The sequence below is a fragment of the Nannospalax galili genome, unplaced genomic scaffold, assembly GCF_000622305.1.
Source record: "Nannospalax galili isolate Female #2095 unplaced genomic scaffold, S.galili_v1.0 scaffold305, whole genome shotgun sequence".
In the NCBI taxonomy this organism is placed as follows: domain Eukaryota; kingdom Metazoa; phylum Chordata; class Mammalia; order Rodentia; family Spalacidae; genus Nannospalax; species Nannospalax galili.
The window spans coordinates 3,815,155-3,828,451 of NW_008356258.1; the positions used below are offsets into that span (position 1 = coordinate 3,815,155).

Here is a 13,297-nt window from a genome sequence, read left to right on the forward strand (position 1 = left end):
AGATGCTCTCCACCAAGGCAGCTGACTAAGCCTCCTGCTGGGCTGTTGAGAAGCCAGGGATAAGGAAGATGTTCAGCTCCATCCCCTGCCCTTACCAGGCAGCTGGAAGTTCCCTGACATGCATTCATGTGGACTACCAGGCTAGATAGTGCTTATAACTAAGCTTTCTTCCATGCCCTTGGGAGCAGACCCAGAACACTGGTAGGTCATGAAAGGGACACCGGAAACGGGAGCCAGCGTTTCAGGCACTGAGAATGGGAAGGGTGTGTGTGTGGAGGAGGTAACACAGCGGGGGATGGACTAGAAAGAGAAACATTGACTTGAGGGAGGGCCTTCTGTGATGCTGTCGTGCAGTAGAAATAGCGTCTGAATTTCTATAGAGTGGGATTCAAGCTTGGATGGTGCTTGAGGGAGTTACAGCTACATGGATAATTGTTAAAGAAAAGGTCAGAAGTAAAGGGAACCTCAGTTTTAAAAAAGGCATTTCCCTTCCTGTTCAGTGCTCCTTACTCCCTGTCTCCCCTGCTTCGGAGTGAAACACAATATCTTAAGCAAACAGAGCTCAAAGAGGCTGGTCATTGGCTCCCATTGTCCCGGATACTGCAGCCCCGCCCCTTGGCTTGTGTTAACAAGCTGTTTATATTTTTGTAAGGGCCACCCTTTAACTCACAGCCTGGTGACTAGAATGGGCTCAGTTGTCTGAGGTCTGCCCAGAGCTGAGTTTCTAGTTCTGAGGAGGCTGGGTCTGGTCTCTGATGCTCAGAAGTGGCCATTATGGAACGCAGGTAAGGACAATTTCTAGGTACGTGATGAATCTTTCTGTGGGCTAGCCGGTTAGTCCTGGGAATGGAGAAAAGCAAGTTATGACTGAGTATAGCTTTTTCATGGTTTTCAGTTTTTGCCTATCAAAAACAGACGGAAGATCAGAACTTTGAGATCTGCTGACAAAGCTCTTGTACTCTGGTCCATCCCAGCAAGGAAGGAGCTAGAAAGTACAGAATTACCGGGAGAGACAGAGGCTGTTCTGACACCCAAGCCGCATGGCTAGGTCAGAGCATGAGGCATCTCCAGTGATACTGTGAGACTCAGCATGTTCTCTTCTAACTTAGCTGTTCACCGTCAGCTTAGGTCTGCCACCACAGGGTTTCTATAAGTGAGCTAGTAGTCGATGTAACTCCTTCACCCACTTTGGAAGATCTAATATCTCCTAGTACTTTCAAAGAGCAAGGCACAGTGTACTCAAATAGATTCATTCAGAAATGTGGGAATGGTTGTGGGCCAGGAGGCTGTTGTAAAGTTTAACTTCCCCATAAAAGTGCTCTAGGAGTACTGTGGCATTTGTCCCTGGTTACTGGAGCAAAAAGGTAGGGGGCGGGCATTGCTGCAGGAGTGTGAAAAGAAGAGTGGAAACTTCCGGCTCTGGACTATAGTCACCTGTCCTGTCACAGAAGGGCAACTTCATGAACAGTGAAAGGCTGCAGAGCCTTGGGGGTGCAGGAGACCCAACATCCAGAGCCCTGGGAACCACTTTAGAAATTCCTGCCTCCTGTTGGGCAGAAGAACTTTGATGAGAGAACTGTGTCCTTGCCTTTCTGATAAACCTCACAGGGGTAAAGTCACTGAACCCAGTGTGGTTGATATGAGCAGGAGTCTGATAAACTGTAGAGGTGAGACTCAAGTTTTAGAGAGAACAGAAGGCCCCTTTACTGCACTTGACTTCTAAATCTCTGGCTTCTGACTTCCAGAATTTGTACACTGTCTGGATATAGCACTTTCAAAGGTGCTTTTGTGGCCCTGAAGGAGTTAGAACAGAATGCATAAGTTATTTTTCAAATGAATCGACCCAAAGCAGCACAATGTTTGAGTCCATTGTGTGAAAATGCAAGGCAGTTTCCAAGCCAGACTAAGGGTTCCTTGAGTAAGTGATCTGAGAGCCCAGAGGATAGGGGTAAGTTGCTCCTTGGAGGTTTGTAAAGGAAAGAAATCACTCTCACCATGAACTTCAGACTACCTAGGATCAGAGTGGGGGCCAGTGCAAGGGAGAGGTGTATATCATCCACCTTCTAGACCTATCCTCAGACCTCACAAGTCCAGGCTTAGTTTGTCGAGGTCACTGCATTCCCACACTCCCACCCAACTGGGTGTCCTTTGTTTTACTTCAGTTTTGACACTAACCAGAAGTGCAGACTCCACAGGCTACAGGCTCAGTCTCCACGATTACCTCACCCCAAGGGCTAACTGCAATCTCCAGTTTGTCTCATCAGCTCTAAATCAGAGGTACCATAACCTCTAAAAGTTTGTTAACTAGCCATGCAACTGTGTCTAATTTTGTACTATAAATTGGAGATTCTATGATTCCACTCTCAGGTTCAATGAGCTATTAGAGTGGTTTGCAGAGCCCAGGGAAATGCTTTTATATTACTGGCATATCGTAAAAGGATATAATGGAAATTATAGATGATCAGCCAAATAGAGGTATAGGGTAGGGATCGGGGAGGGGGGGCCTCCCAGCACCTCCACCTGTTCAGTAAATATGCCCCTTTGGGTTTGATTTTTTCGATGAACACTTCGTTATATAGGCATAATGGATTAGATTATTACCATTGGTGATTGAGTCAGTCTCAAGAACCTTTGTTCTCCTGGAGATGGGCACTGATGGTGTAGAGGGAAAGGGGGGTTGACAGTTTCAAGCTTCTAAAAGTTTCAAGCTTCTAATCCTGGCTCATTCCTTTGGCAACCAGACCCTATCCTGAGGCTTCACAGGAGCCTCCAGCCTTTATGTGCCTCATGATCACTCAGAGGTAGTTTTTCACTTTGTACATCCTAAGGGCTTAGGGGATTATAAATATATATACATATTATGTATATATACACATTTTATGTATATATATATTTCTTATTCTAAATCACAGTACCACACCTTCCTAAGGATTCACTCTTCAGGTTATTGCCTATGTATATTTGCGCAAGTTACATAAGTTCTCTGTGCCCCAATTCCTCTATCTGCAAAATGCAGCAAATCCTAAGAGCCAGATGAGGGGAAGTTCTTGGGTCCCAGCCCTGCCATGTTGGTGGGAATTACTCCAAAAGGGACAGGACAGAGGCAGAAGTTCCAGAGCATGAGACAAAGAGCAAGAATTTTAATTCAGACACATCCAGTTTTGATTCAGGCACATCCCAGTCAACTCTAACCTTTGCTGTTTTATTTGTGTAATATTGGGCAAGTTACCTAATTTTCTAAAGCTTCTATCTGACCAGACCATTATGAGGCTTAAATGTGGCCTGGAGTAAAAAGGTTGATGATGAGTTGCACTGGGCAAATCAGTGATAAACATTTATTCATTTCTTAGCTCAGTACTTGATAGTCGTAATCACCCACTAGGTTAGCTGAGTGCCTTCCTGGTTTGATTTTTCTACAGACAATGCAGTGTGCAAGCTCATGTTCTGGTTTCCAATTCAAGCTGGCCAGTAGGGGACTCTAGATAAAATGGGTCCTCAGGACCACTGTCTTCTGATCTGTCCATAGGACACTTCCTTCAAAGTCTATGCCAGATCCTAATCTATAACTAGGTCTGACGGATCTAGTATACGACTTAAACAGAACTGAACTTGAGTCTCAGGTCTCTGGGTTTCTACTGCTTCCTAAGGATGTTGGGCAAGTCACTTGCTTCCTCTAGTTCTTTCTCACCTGAAAGTGGTCATAACAGTGTCTACCTTATAAGACTATTTGGTAATTGGAAGGAGGACACACAGACATCTGCAGAGTGCTTGGCTTAGGGTCATTCCTTTACCCTCCTCCATGAACTATATGCCTCCATTCTGATGGAAGTTTCTTGATGCTCCAGAGGGCTCCCACAGAGAATAGGTTGCAATATTCTCTGAGTTATAGAACCTGAGCCTACAAGGTCAAGTTGAAAATTGGGAGCTAACCTAGGACAGAGGGTGAAAGTGAAGATCACGCCCATTTTAGAAAACCCAACCGCAATTTCTTCTTCCCAAGATATGACAAGAGCAGTCATTTCTTCATTGGGACCATTGTGTAGAAACCATGAGGAAAACAGAGGCCCTGCAGCCAAGGGTCTAATGCAGGAGGATCAGGAAAAGTAGTAGACTGTCCACTGTATGCATCTAAAGAACAGAGCCTGGTGAACATTGCACTCCTGGGGCCTCCCTACCAGAACAAGGGAAGAAACCACAATTTGGTTTGTATTCATAGTTCTTGGGACTTCAAGGATTTTCTGTCTACTTAAACTTTCAAACATTCAGTGAACATCTTTTTTTGTCATCCAGGGACATTAAAGGGACTCCATCCCCTGGGCATCCTCTCATCTCAAGACATCTATGGGAATAAATCTCTTTTTATCCCTCCATCCCTGACAGCTTTTCAAGGGCCCTGACTGCCCAGAAGTTTTGCCTACTCTTCTCAGCCCTTCCTAGCACTATACTTGACTAGCTGAGCTGAAGGAACAGCATACCCCACAGTCAGAAACCATCCTGCAAGAACCCAAGCCAAATTCTCAGAGTATTGCCTCTAGAAACCATGGGGAACCAAAGGGCTATCTCTGGCATCACATATACCTGCCTCTTGACAGTGGCATGAGGAACCAGCTTGAAGAATGATATCTATCCTTTGTAGGAGTGTGGAAAACACTGGGGTCCGTGGCCCCTCAAAGCCTGGCTGTAAGCCCATTACTCCCACAGGGGCAGTTGCCAGGATATGACCCTTGGTATGACAGATATCTTACCAAGGATTCTCCAAGGACAGATTCTTACGGGAAACATTTCTTCCCTCTTGACTCTCCTCCTCTTCCCAGAAGAGTGAAATGTGGGGTTTCTGCTTTGTTTTGGTTTTTTTTTTTTTTTTTTTTTTTTTTTTTTTTTCTCCCTGTAAACCCCAGCTTTCTTGGAATTCACTATGTAGACCAGGCTGACCTTGAACTAACTCACAGAGACTGGCCTGCCTCCACCTCCCAAGTGCTGGGACTAAAGGTGTGCACCACTACGCCAGGCTTTAAATTAAATATTTTAAAGTTATTAGTACTTAAATTGTGCTAGGAATATAACACAGGGCCTCCTGCATGCTCTGCATGCTAGGATAGTGCTGTTCCACTGGGCCACATTCCTTTCCCTAATGTAGATTTAAATTAAACTTTCAAGTCATTAATTGACTCAGAACCATGTTTCATAAAGAACACTCATGTGCTTTCCAAAATTTTTAGCATCAGATCTTCATCACTTTCTCAGTTATACTTGGTTGCAACGTCACCGATTTAATTTTAAATACAAAAATCCTATTTAGGAGTGTCCAAGACTGTTCCCAACATACATAGAGGCCAACATTGAACCTGACATGCACAATGACTTTTTTTGTATGTGCCTACCTGTCATAATGTTTAGTTTCTAACTAGGTAAAAGACAAACAACAACAATAAATGACAACAGGGAGCAACTACAATAAAAGACATATGGGACTGGAGAGGTGGCTCAGTGGTTAAGAACACTGGTTGCTCTTGCAGCGGACCCAGGTTCAGATCCCAGCACCCACATGGAGGTTAACAACTGTCTGTAACTCCAGTTCCAGAGGATCTTATGCTCTCTTCTGACCTCTGCAGGCATTTCACAACATGGGTGCACTTATATACATGCAAGAAATACACTCATACACATAAAATAAAAATAACAAAAGACAGCAATAACTGTTATTTCTCTCATAGATTGCTAATTTCTGGAGTTTTCCATTTAGTATTTTCAGACCATAGTCAACCACAAGCGACTGAAACCAACAGAGGTTTGAAACCATGGGTGTGGTGGCTCCTGTACAGGGGCTTTAAGTCAAATATCGATGAGTCACCTCTGTCTGCTACAAAAGTCCATAAAATCTTCCCTGTGTTCATGGGTATTTCCCAAGGCATCTGGATAATAATTGCATTTCCAGGATGCCCAGTACAGCCAGTCCTTTTTGTTATATAACACAGACCTTTGGGTTCTTCCATTGGAACCAAAGGATCAGAATGGGGGTTTTGAGCTTTATGACTCCTGCTCAAATCCTAGAGCACAGGCTCTTCCCTGGATTTCCCTCTTTTCTCATAACTGTTCTGAACAGGAAAGAGCAGTAATTTGTATTTTCTTAGAGATGAGAGCCCTTTCAATTCACCCTCAACTTGGAAAGCTGTTGCGTCTCTGGATACTTTCTGTGGTCTGGGCACACTCGGGGTACAGCATAAATATTAATTAATGCTGGTCCATTACCAACAGAAAATGGAAAGACCCCAATCAGGCAGCAGTGACCCTAGAAGTCCCAGAAGCGGTGTTGGATCTGTGACAAGGACAGATAGTGACAAGACCTGAAAAAGCAGCTGTCTTCCCACACTCAACACTTGCAATAAACCAAGGGTACCATTGTTTCTGCTGTCACTGATGCTGGGAGAGGAAGCTGGGCAGGCAGTCCAGCCTTCCCCACGGCTGTCCTGGGGGCATTCAGAGAATGCTGATCTCTGGTGGGAGTTTTCCTCTCTTCTCACAGGCCACACCAACCAGGATTCTTGAACTGCAAGCAGACGGAACGCTGTTCCAAGCTTCTTGGTGCGGCAGAGGGCGAGGTTCTTGAGAAGGGGAAGTGGCTGACAGCGAGGAAACCTAAGTCAGTAGCATAGGGTGGAAGAAGGGTTTGGTGACTGCTGATCCCCATCCTCCAGGAATTGAGGGTACTGGGTCAGAGAAACATCTCAATAGCTGCTGGGCTCCAAGGCTACTTGCAAACCAGCTCCAGAGAGCATCCAACTGTGTCTTCAGTCAGACCGAGCACATTAGGAGTGATGGGGATGCGACACCGGTTCTTTCTCTCTTTTTTTTCTTTCTTTCTTTCTTTCTTTCTTTCTTTCTTTCTTTCTTTCTTTCTTTCTTTCTTTCTTTTTCTTTCTTTCTGTTGTTGTTAAAAACTATTTTATTTATTATTTTTATTTTATGTGTATGACTGTATTGCCCGCATATATGTAAGTGTACCTGTGTTGTGCAATGCCGGCAGAGGTCAGAGAAGGCGTCAGAGCTCCTGGAACTGGAGTTACAGATAATTGTTAGTTGCTGTGTGGGTGCTGGGTTTTGAACTCAGGTCCCCTACAAGAGCAACCAGTGCTCTTAACTGCTGAACCATCTCTCCAGCCCGATTCTTTCTTTGGCGGTTGTTGTTGCACATCGTTCCCTCCCCTTTCCCTTCCCTTTAATGTATGAAAAATCTAAAGTGAATAAGGGGTTCAGGGGCAGCAATGGGAGCTTAGCAATGCAGCTACTTTCCTGCCTGCTGCAGCGGGTGATTGCTGTGGGCACACTTGCGCTCTGCTTTCTTTTAAGCAGGGCTGTCTGTTCGGTGGAACAATTCTCCAGTTTCTTCATATGGTGATTGTAGTATCCAGGCCTAGGCTGGCAGCTGTCATTTCTACTGTTAACTGGAAGGGAACTTGGGTTTTGTTCTGCTTGCTTTCTTGTTCCAGGGAATGTACTTTCTCAGCCGCTAACTGAGAGGCCTGGTGCGTGGGATTCAGCACCAGGCAGTCTGGCTGCAGAACTTCAGCTGTACATGAGATGCTAACACTGGTTAAGATGGGAAATGTTCCAAGCTTTATTAGTCAGCTTTCCTTTACTGTAATAAATACCTGCTGCAAGTCAACTTTTAAGTAAGTAAGACTCATGGTTTCAGAAGTCCATGATTTCTTTGCACTGTTCCTTTGGGCCTATAGTGAGGACATCGTGGTGGTAATGAGTGGTATTGGAGATTTAGTTAAGTAGTAAAGCTCTACCTAGTGTGCCCAAGACCCTGGGATTGATCCCCAGCAACACAAAAACCAAACAACTAGGAACTACTAAGGCTTTAATAACATAGATAGATAGATAGATAGATAGATAGATAGATAGATGATAGATAGATGATTGATAGATAGATAGATAGATAGATAGATAGATAGATAGATAGATAGATAGATGATAAATATGTTTGTGCCAAAAGAGGGCATTGGATCTCCTGGAGCAGGAGTTATAAGCCCTTGTGAGTGCTAGGGACTGGACTCAAGTCCTCTGAAAGAGCAGCAAGCACTCTTAACTGCTGAGTCATCTCTCCAACCCCACTTGTATATCACTTCTAACTGAATGCATGGCCCCTTCATATTTTTTTAACTTTATTTGTGTGTGTGAGATGTATATGCTTATGCATGTGTATACAGTGTGTGGGAGGGGTGGAGGTGAGAGGAGGCCCTCGAGTGTGGGTCTTCCACTTTGTTTTGAGGCAGGGTCTCTCTGTTGTTTGCCACTGTACTGTGTCCGTCATAGCTGACTAGCTTCCAGGGATTCTCCAGTCTCCTCCTCCCATTTTTCCATAAGAGCACTGTGATCACAGGCTGCACTGCCTTGGTTAGCTTTAGGATTCTGGAGATTCTGGGAACTCAGGTCTTCATGCTTTTGTAGTAAGCGCTTTACCCACTGAGCTGTCTCCCCAGCATGGCTTCTTCATATTTTCTTTTTTAAGCCAGTGTTTCTTGAACTATTCTAAAAGTGAGAAATACATGTGGTTGTTACTGAGTAGATAACCATATCTAATTAGGTCTCCTCCATGGAAACTCTGATTCATTGGGTCTGGGTGAGAGTCTTAATTCTGTTTTGGCAAACATCTTAGGAAACATTTTATGGGGAATTTCGATAAGCAGTATTTGATCTATCACATAGCATTGAACAATTATGGCTCCTTTTTTTTCATTTGTGTTTCATTTTTTTCATGAGGATGGATCTCAGGGTCTCTTTGTGTGCCCAGCAAAGACTCTACCACTGAGTTGACACCATCAGCCCAAGTTATCTTTTTGAAGTTAAGCTATTAGAATGACAATATTGCCTTTAGTTGGTATCAGGTGAAGGGATAGATCGCCAAAGATCAGTTATTGCAACAACATTCACAATACTAGCCTTCTTCACTAGATACCAAAATACAAATTACTTAATTCTTTCTAATCTCAGTGATACAGGTACATGCGTCTCGGACATCAGACCATTCTCCAGTATGTCCATGACCTTGTCTACTGTCTTCCTGAGTCAGAGCACTTGTGTGGCCAAAGAGCCACTTTCTCCTTTATAATATACTTGTGGGGACTGGAAACCAACTCTAGTCATCCCGTTATTTATAGTAAAGTCATTGCAGAATCTCCACCATACCGTATGAATACCAAAATCTGTGAATACTTGAGCCTCTTATATGACATTGACATAAAAACCATGCACTAGAATCAGAATGTAACAGTATAAGCCTGCAATCCCAGCATTCCAATGGATTGTCAGGCCAATCAAGGCTACATAACAAAACCTTATCTCAAGAAAAGAAGGAAAGAAAACCAGATTATGAATAATACTCAATGCCTTGTAAATGCAACATCAATAATTGTTATACTATATTGTTTGGGGATTAATGACAACAAAAATGTTTACAAGTGTTCCACATAGATGCAATTGAAACCATTTTCAAACTGAGCTTAGTGTATGTGGCAGCATGTGCCTGTAGTCCCAGCTACTGTAGGAGGCTGAGGCAGGACAATCACTTGTGCTCAAGAGTTCAAGGCCAGCCTAGGAAACATAGTGAAACCCTGTCTCAAAAATAAATAAATAAACAAACAAATAAATAAATAATAAATATATAAATAAATAAATAAATAAATCCCTATGTATGGCTCTGAAGGGTGAAAAGTGCAAGGCCAAGGGCACGTTCAGTTCTGGTGTCTGGTGAGGACTGCTCTCTGTTTCCAGGATATCAAGGTGAATGCTACATTCTCACGGAGCAAGAGGAACTGATGGTGAACAGGGCTGGCTAGTTCTCTTGAAACTTTTTTATAAGAACATTAATCCATTCATACTTCTAAAGGCTCCATAGCTTAGCAGTCACACTGGTAATTAATTCTAAACATAGTCTGAGGGGAACCGCTCAGACCATAGCAAGGTGACTCTGCTAGTTCTTTGGTTAAGTAATTAATATTCTTTTGATACTATCTTCTGTTTCTGTCTTACCATTATCATAATCAATACAGTTAAAATGAACCCTTATTTTCCCTTTCTTGGGCCTGTGTCTTTGTTAAATGACATCATTTCATTTTTAAAATATATTGGTCAGTTTTCCATTGCTATAACAAACACTTGAGATGATCAGCTTAGAAAAGGAAAGGGGTTATTCTAGTTCATAATTTTGGAGGTTTCACCTATGGTTGATGACCCATTGCTTTGAGACAGGTGGTACATCATGGTGGGACCATGTAGCACAGCAAAACTACTTACTTCATGGCTAGGAAGCAAATAAGAGAAGAGAAATGTGCTGGAGTGACTCTGTCTCCTTCAAGGTGGTCCCTCAAAGACTACTCACTGAGTCCCAACTCTTAAAGGTTTTACTACCTCCCAATAGTGCCAAACTGGGGAACAAGCCTTTAACAAATGAGCTTTTGGTAGACACTTATTCTAACTATTGCAAGTTTAAAAAACAATTTGGATTTTTCCTAATTGCCTCTTGAGAATACAGACATTAAGAAGTCGTGACTGAGATTGGGGATGACTCAGTCAAGTGCTAGCGATACAGTAATGAGGACCTGAGTTTGAGCCCCAGAACACATGTGAAAAAGACAGGTGCAGTGGAATGATCCCAGCACGGGGAAGGCAGAGAGAGGAAGATCTTTGGAGCTGGCTAACGAGCCACCCCAGCCAAGTGTGCAAGTTCCAGGTAAAAGTAAGACATTCTGCCTCAAAAAACAAGGTAGAGAATGCCAGACAAAGACACCTCTGAGGTTGACCTCTGGTCTACACACACATGTGCACACACACACGCACGCACGCACATGTGCGTGTAGACACACGTGCATGCTCTGAAGACAGACTCCTGAAGGAATATATAAGTAATTCAAGAGATGAGCTATATTCACAAATAATCAGATAACCCGAGAGGGCAGAGGACTGTCAGTACATGTAATGTGCAAGGCTTTCCCAGGAGGAGAGTGCTGTGATCCAAGACTGCCAGTTGAAACTTATAATCAAGAAAGGGCAGAATTTTGACTGGGAAAAGTGAAGAAAAGGCCACACCAGGCTCTGGAGGAACCAGTGTCTCAAAGGCAAGAAGGTACAGTTTAGCTAAAACCAAGTGAGGCAGGTAGAAATACTATGGCACTTAGTCATGTGGCATAGGAGGAAGGTAGGGTTTAAGACCAGCACTTAAAAAGATCCAATGGTCCTTGAAAACCTCGACAATGTATGATGTCAGTAATTCTCACACCATCTGGCATTTCCTCCAGGGTTCTAATAGATGATGGTTGCTTTGAACATCCTTACCTTCTATGGCCAAGTCTTTCCTACTGCCCACAAGTGTACAGACTGGGAGTGTTCAGTGATAGAGCACTTGCCCCACACCTTCAAGGCCCTGAGTTCAATCTCCAGCACGAAGAAAAACATTTTTTTTAACAGTGAGGACTTCTTCCCTTGAGTCCTCAGAATAGCTCAGTCCTTTTTTAGGAGTGGCTTACAGTTAACTGTGTATGCTTTGACCCTCGCCCCCATTAGTCATGTGACTCCTTGTTATAGGAAACAGTCTTATTTCCCTTTGTGCCAAGGTGTTGTACTGTGTGCTCAGCAAACGCTGGCTGCACTTGTGGCGGAAGGAACAGGCTCGTTGCAGCTATTCCACACATGTGTCTTTCAATTAATCCAAAATCTGACAATCCAGATTTCTGGGCAGGTATAGACGGAAGTCGATATGATTAAAGCAGTCTGTGAAGAAGCAAATCCCAGTCACTGAGCAGCAGTGTTGGAAAGCTGATCCACCAGAGAACCCTAGCAGGAAAGAATTCCACCGTGAACTTCTGATGCCCCTGTAATACTATTTAATTCACTCCAGGATCCTTGAAACTTTTCCAAACCATTCTAGAAACAACTGATTCCCAAAGGAATTCCACCCTTCTGATCATAAGTTGAATACTAGTTTTTCTGAAGGCCTATTTTAGGCACTAATCTTCCAAAAGTGGCCATTGAGAGAGAGGTTGAAGATTATATATAACTATTATTTTGGAATAAGAAGCAACTTAAGGAGCTGGTATAGTGGCACATGCCCGGGGACTCCCAGCTACTTAGGAAGTGGAGGAAGGACGATTGCTTGAGCCAGGAAATTGGAGACCTGGATATAATGAGGACAACCCACTACCTGCCAATCTCAAATGAAAACCTGTGGGAGGAAGGCTGCGGCTTTAGCTCAGTGATAAAGCACCTACCTAATTTGTGCAAGGCCGGGATTTCAATCTCTAGCACAGTAAAATGAAATAAAACTTAAATTTTTAAAGAAACAGAGCCTAAGGCTAAATTCCATTGAATATATATTTATTGTGCTCTAAGTTTTTTCAAAGCCTTGTAGAAAGCATTAAAGATGATCCAAAGATTGCAGGTAGCATCTCACACGAAGATCCCACATGACTTGGCATTTAACAGAAAAGAGGCATGGGAGGGGTCTAGAAAGAAAAGAGCATTGAACGTGACTGCCAGGGCTTACAGTCAGAACTAGATAAAAAGAAGTAAGTGGGAAGATTGTTGTATTGTGGTTACACCATCTGTGCTTTGAGCCTGTACCCAGGTAATATATGATGTATGAGTGGTTCATGTAGAATGGACATGCTTTAGGAAAAAAATAACAAAAGTTCTGAGTTGATATTGCATAGAAAATATGACCAGACAGATTGATATAAAAAAATATGTGTCTGATATTTAATAGAACCCAGTGCATCTGCCAATTCTCTTAGCTATTGATGACAGAAATTAATTAGTTTGAGTATGGAGGGGATTTATTAAAGAATAGTAGGGCATCATTGGGTAGGCAAAAGGACAGCCCTCAGATTATTAGAAAATATTTTTAAATCATACAGTGGAAAAGTGGCTTGTATCCAGAATATGAGAATTCAACCATCAAAGACAGATTTTTTAAAAGACAAATTAAAAATGGGCAGGAATGGGCAGGTGAGAGACTCAATAGATAAAAGGACTTGTTGCATAAACCTGAAGTCCTCTAGAATCTTCAATGAATGAAGCGAACTGATTCCCAAATGCTGTCCTCTGACCTTCACATACATACTGTGGCACACACACACACACACACACACACACACACCCCACTCACACATACCCACTGGTAATAGTAAATAAAATGATTTTTAAATGGGTAAGCATATTGATTATTCAGCTGTATGAATGCACTTCATGCCATGGGTGTATACACTAAAAATGGCTAGAATGGTAAATGGGATATATA

General features: G+C 43.0%; 1 protein-coding gene across 1 annotated transcript in view; it reads left to right on the forward strand.

The window, feature by feature from the left end:
* The first annotated feature begins 766 nt into the window (after positions 1-766).
* Positions 767-13,297, forward strand: part of Trim2 (tripartite motif containing 2) — a 128,226-nt gene continuing 115,695 nt past the window's right edge. Inside the window, exon 1 of the mRNA XM_008854267.2 lies at positions 767-785. The gene's annotated coding sequence lies outside the window, so the exon portion shown is untranslated. The remainder of the gene's footprint in view (positions 786-13,297) is intronic.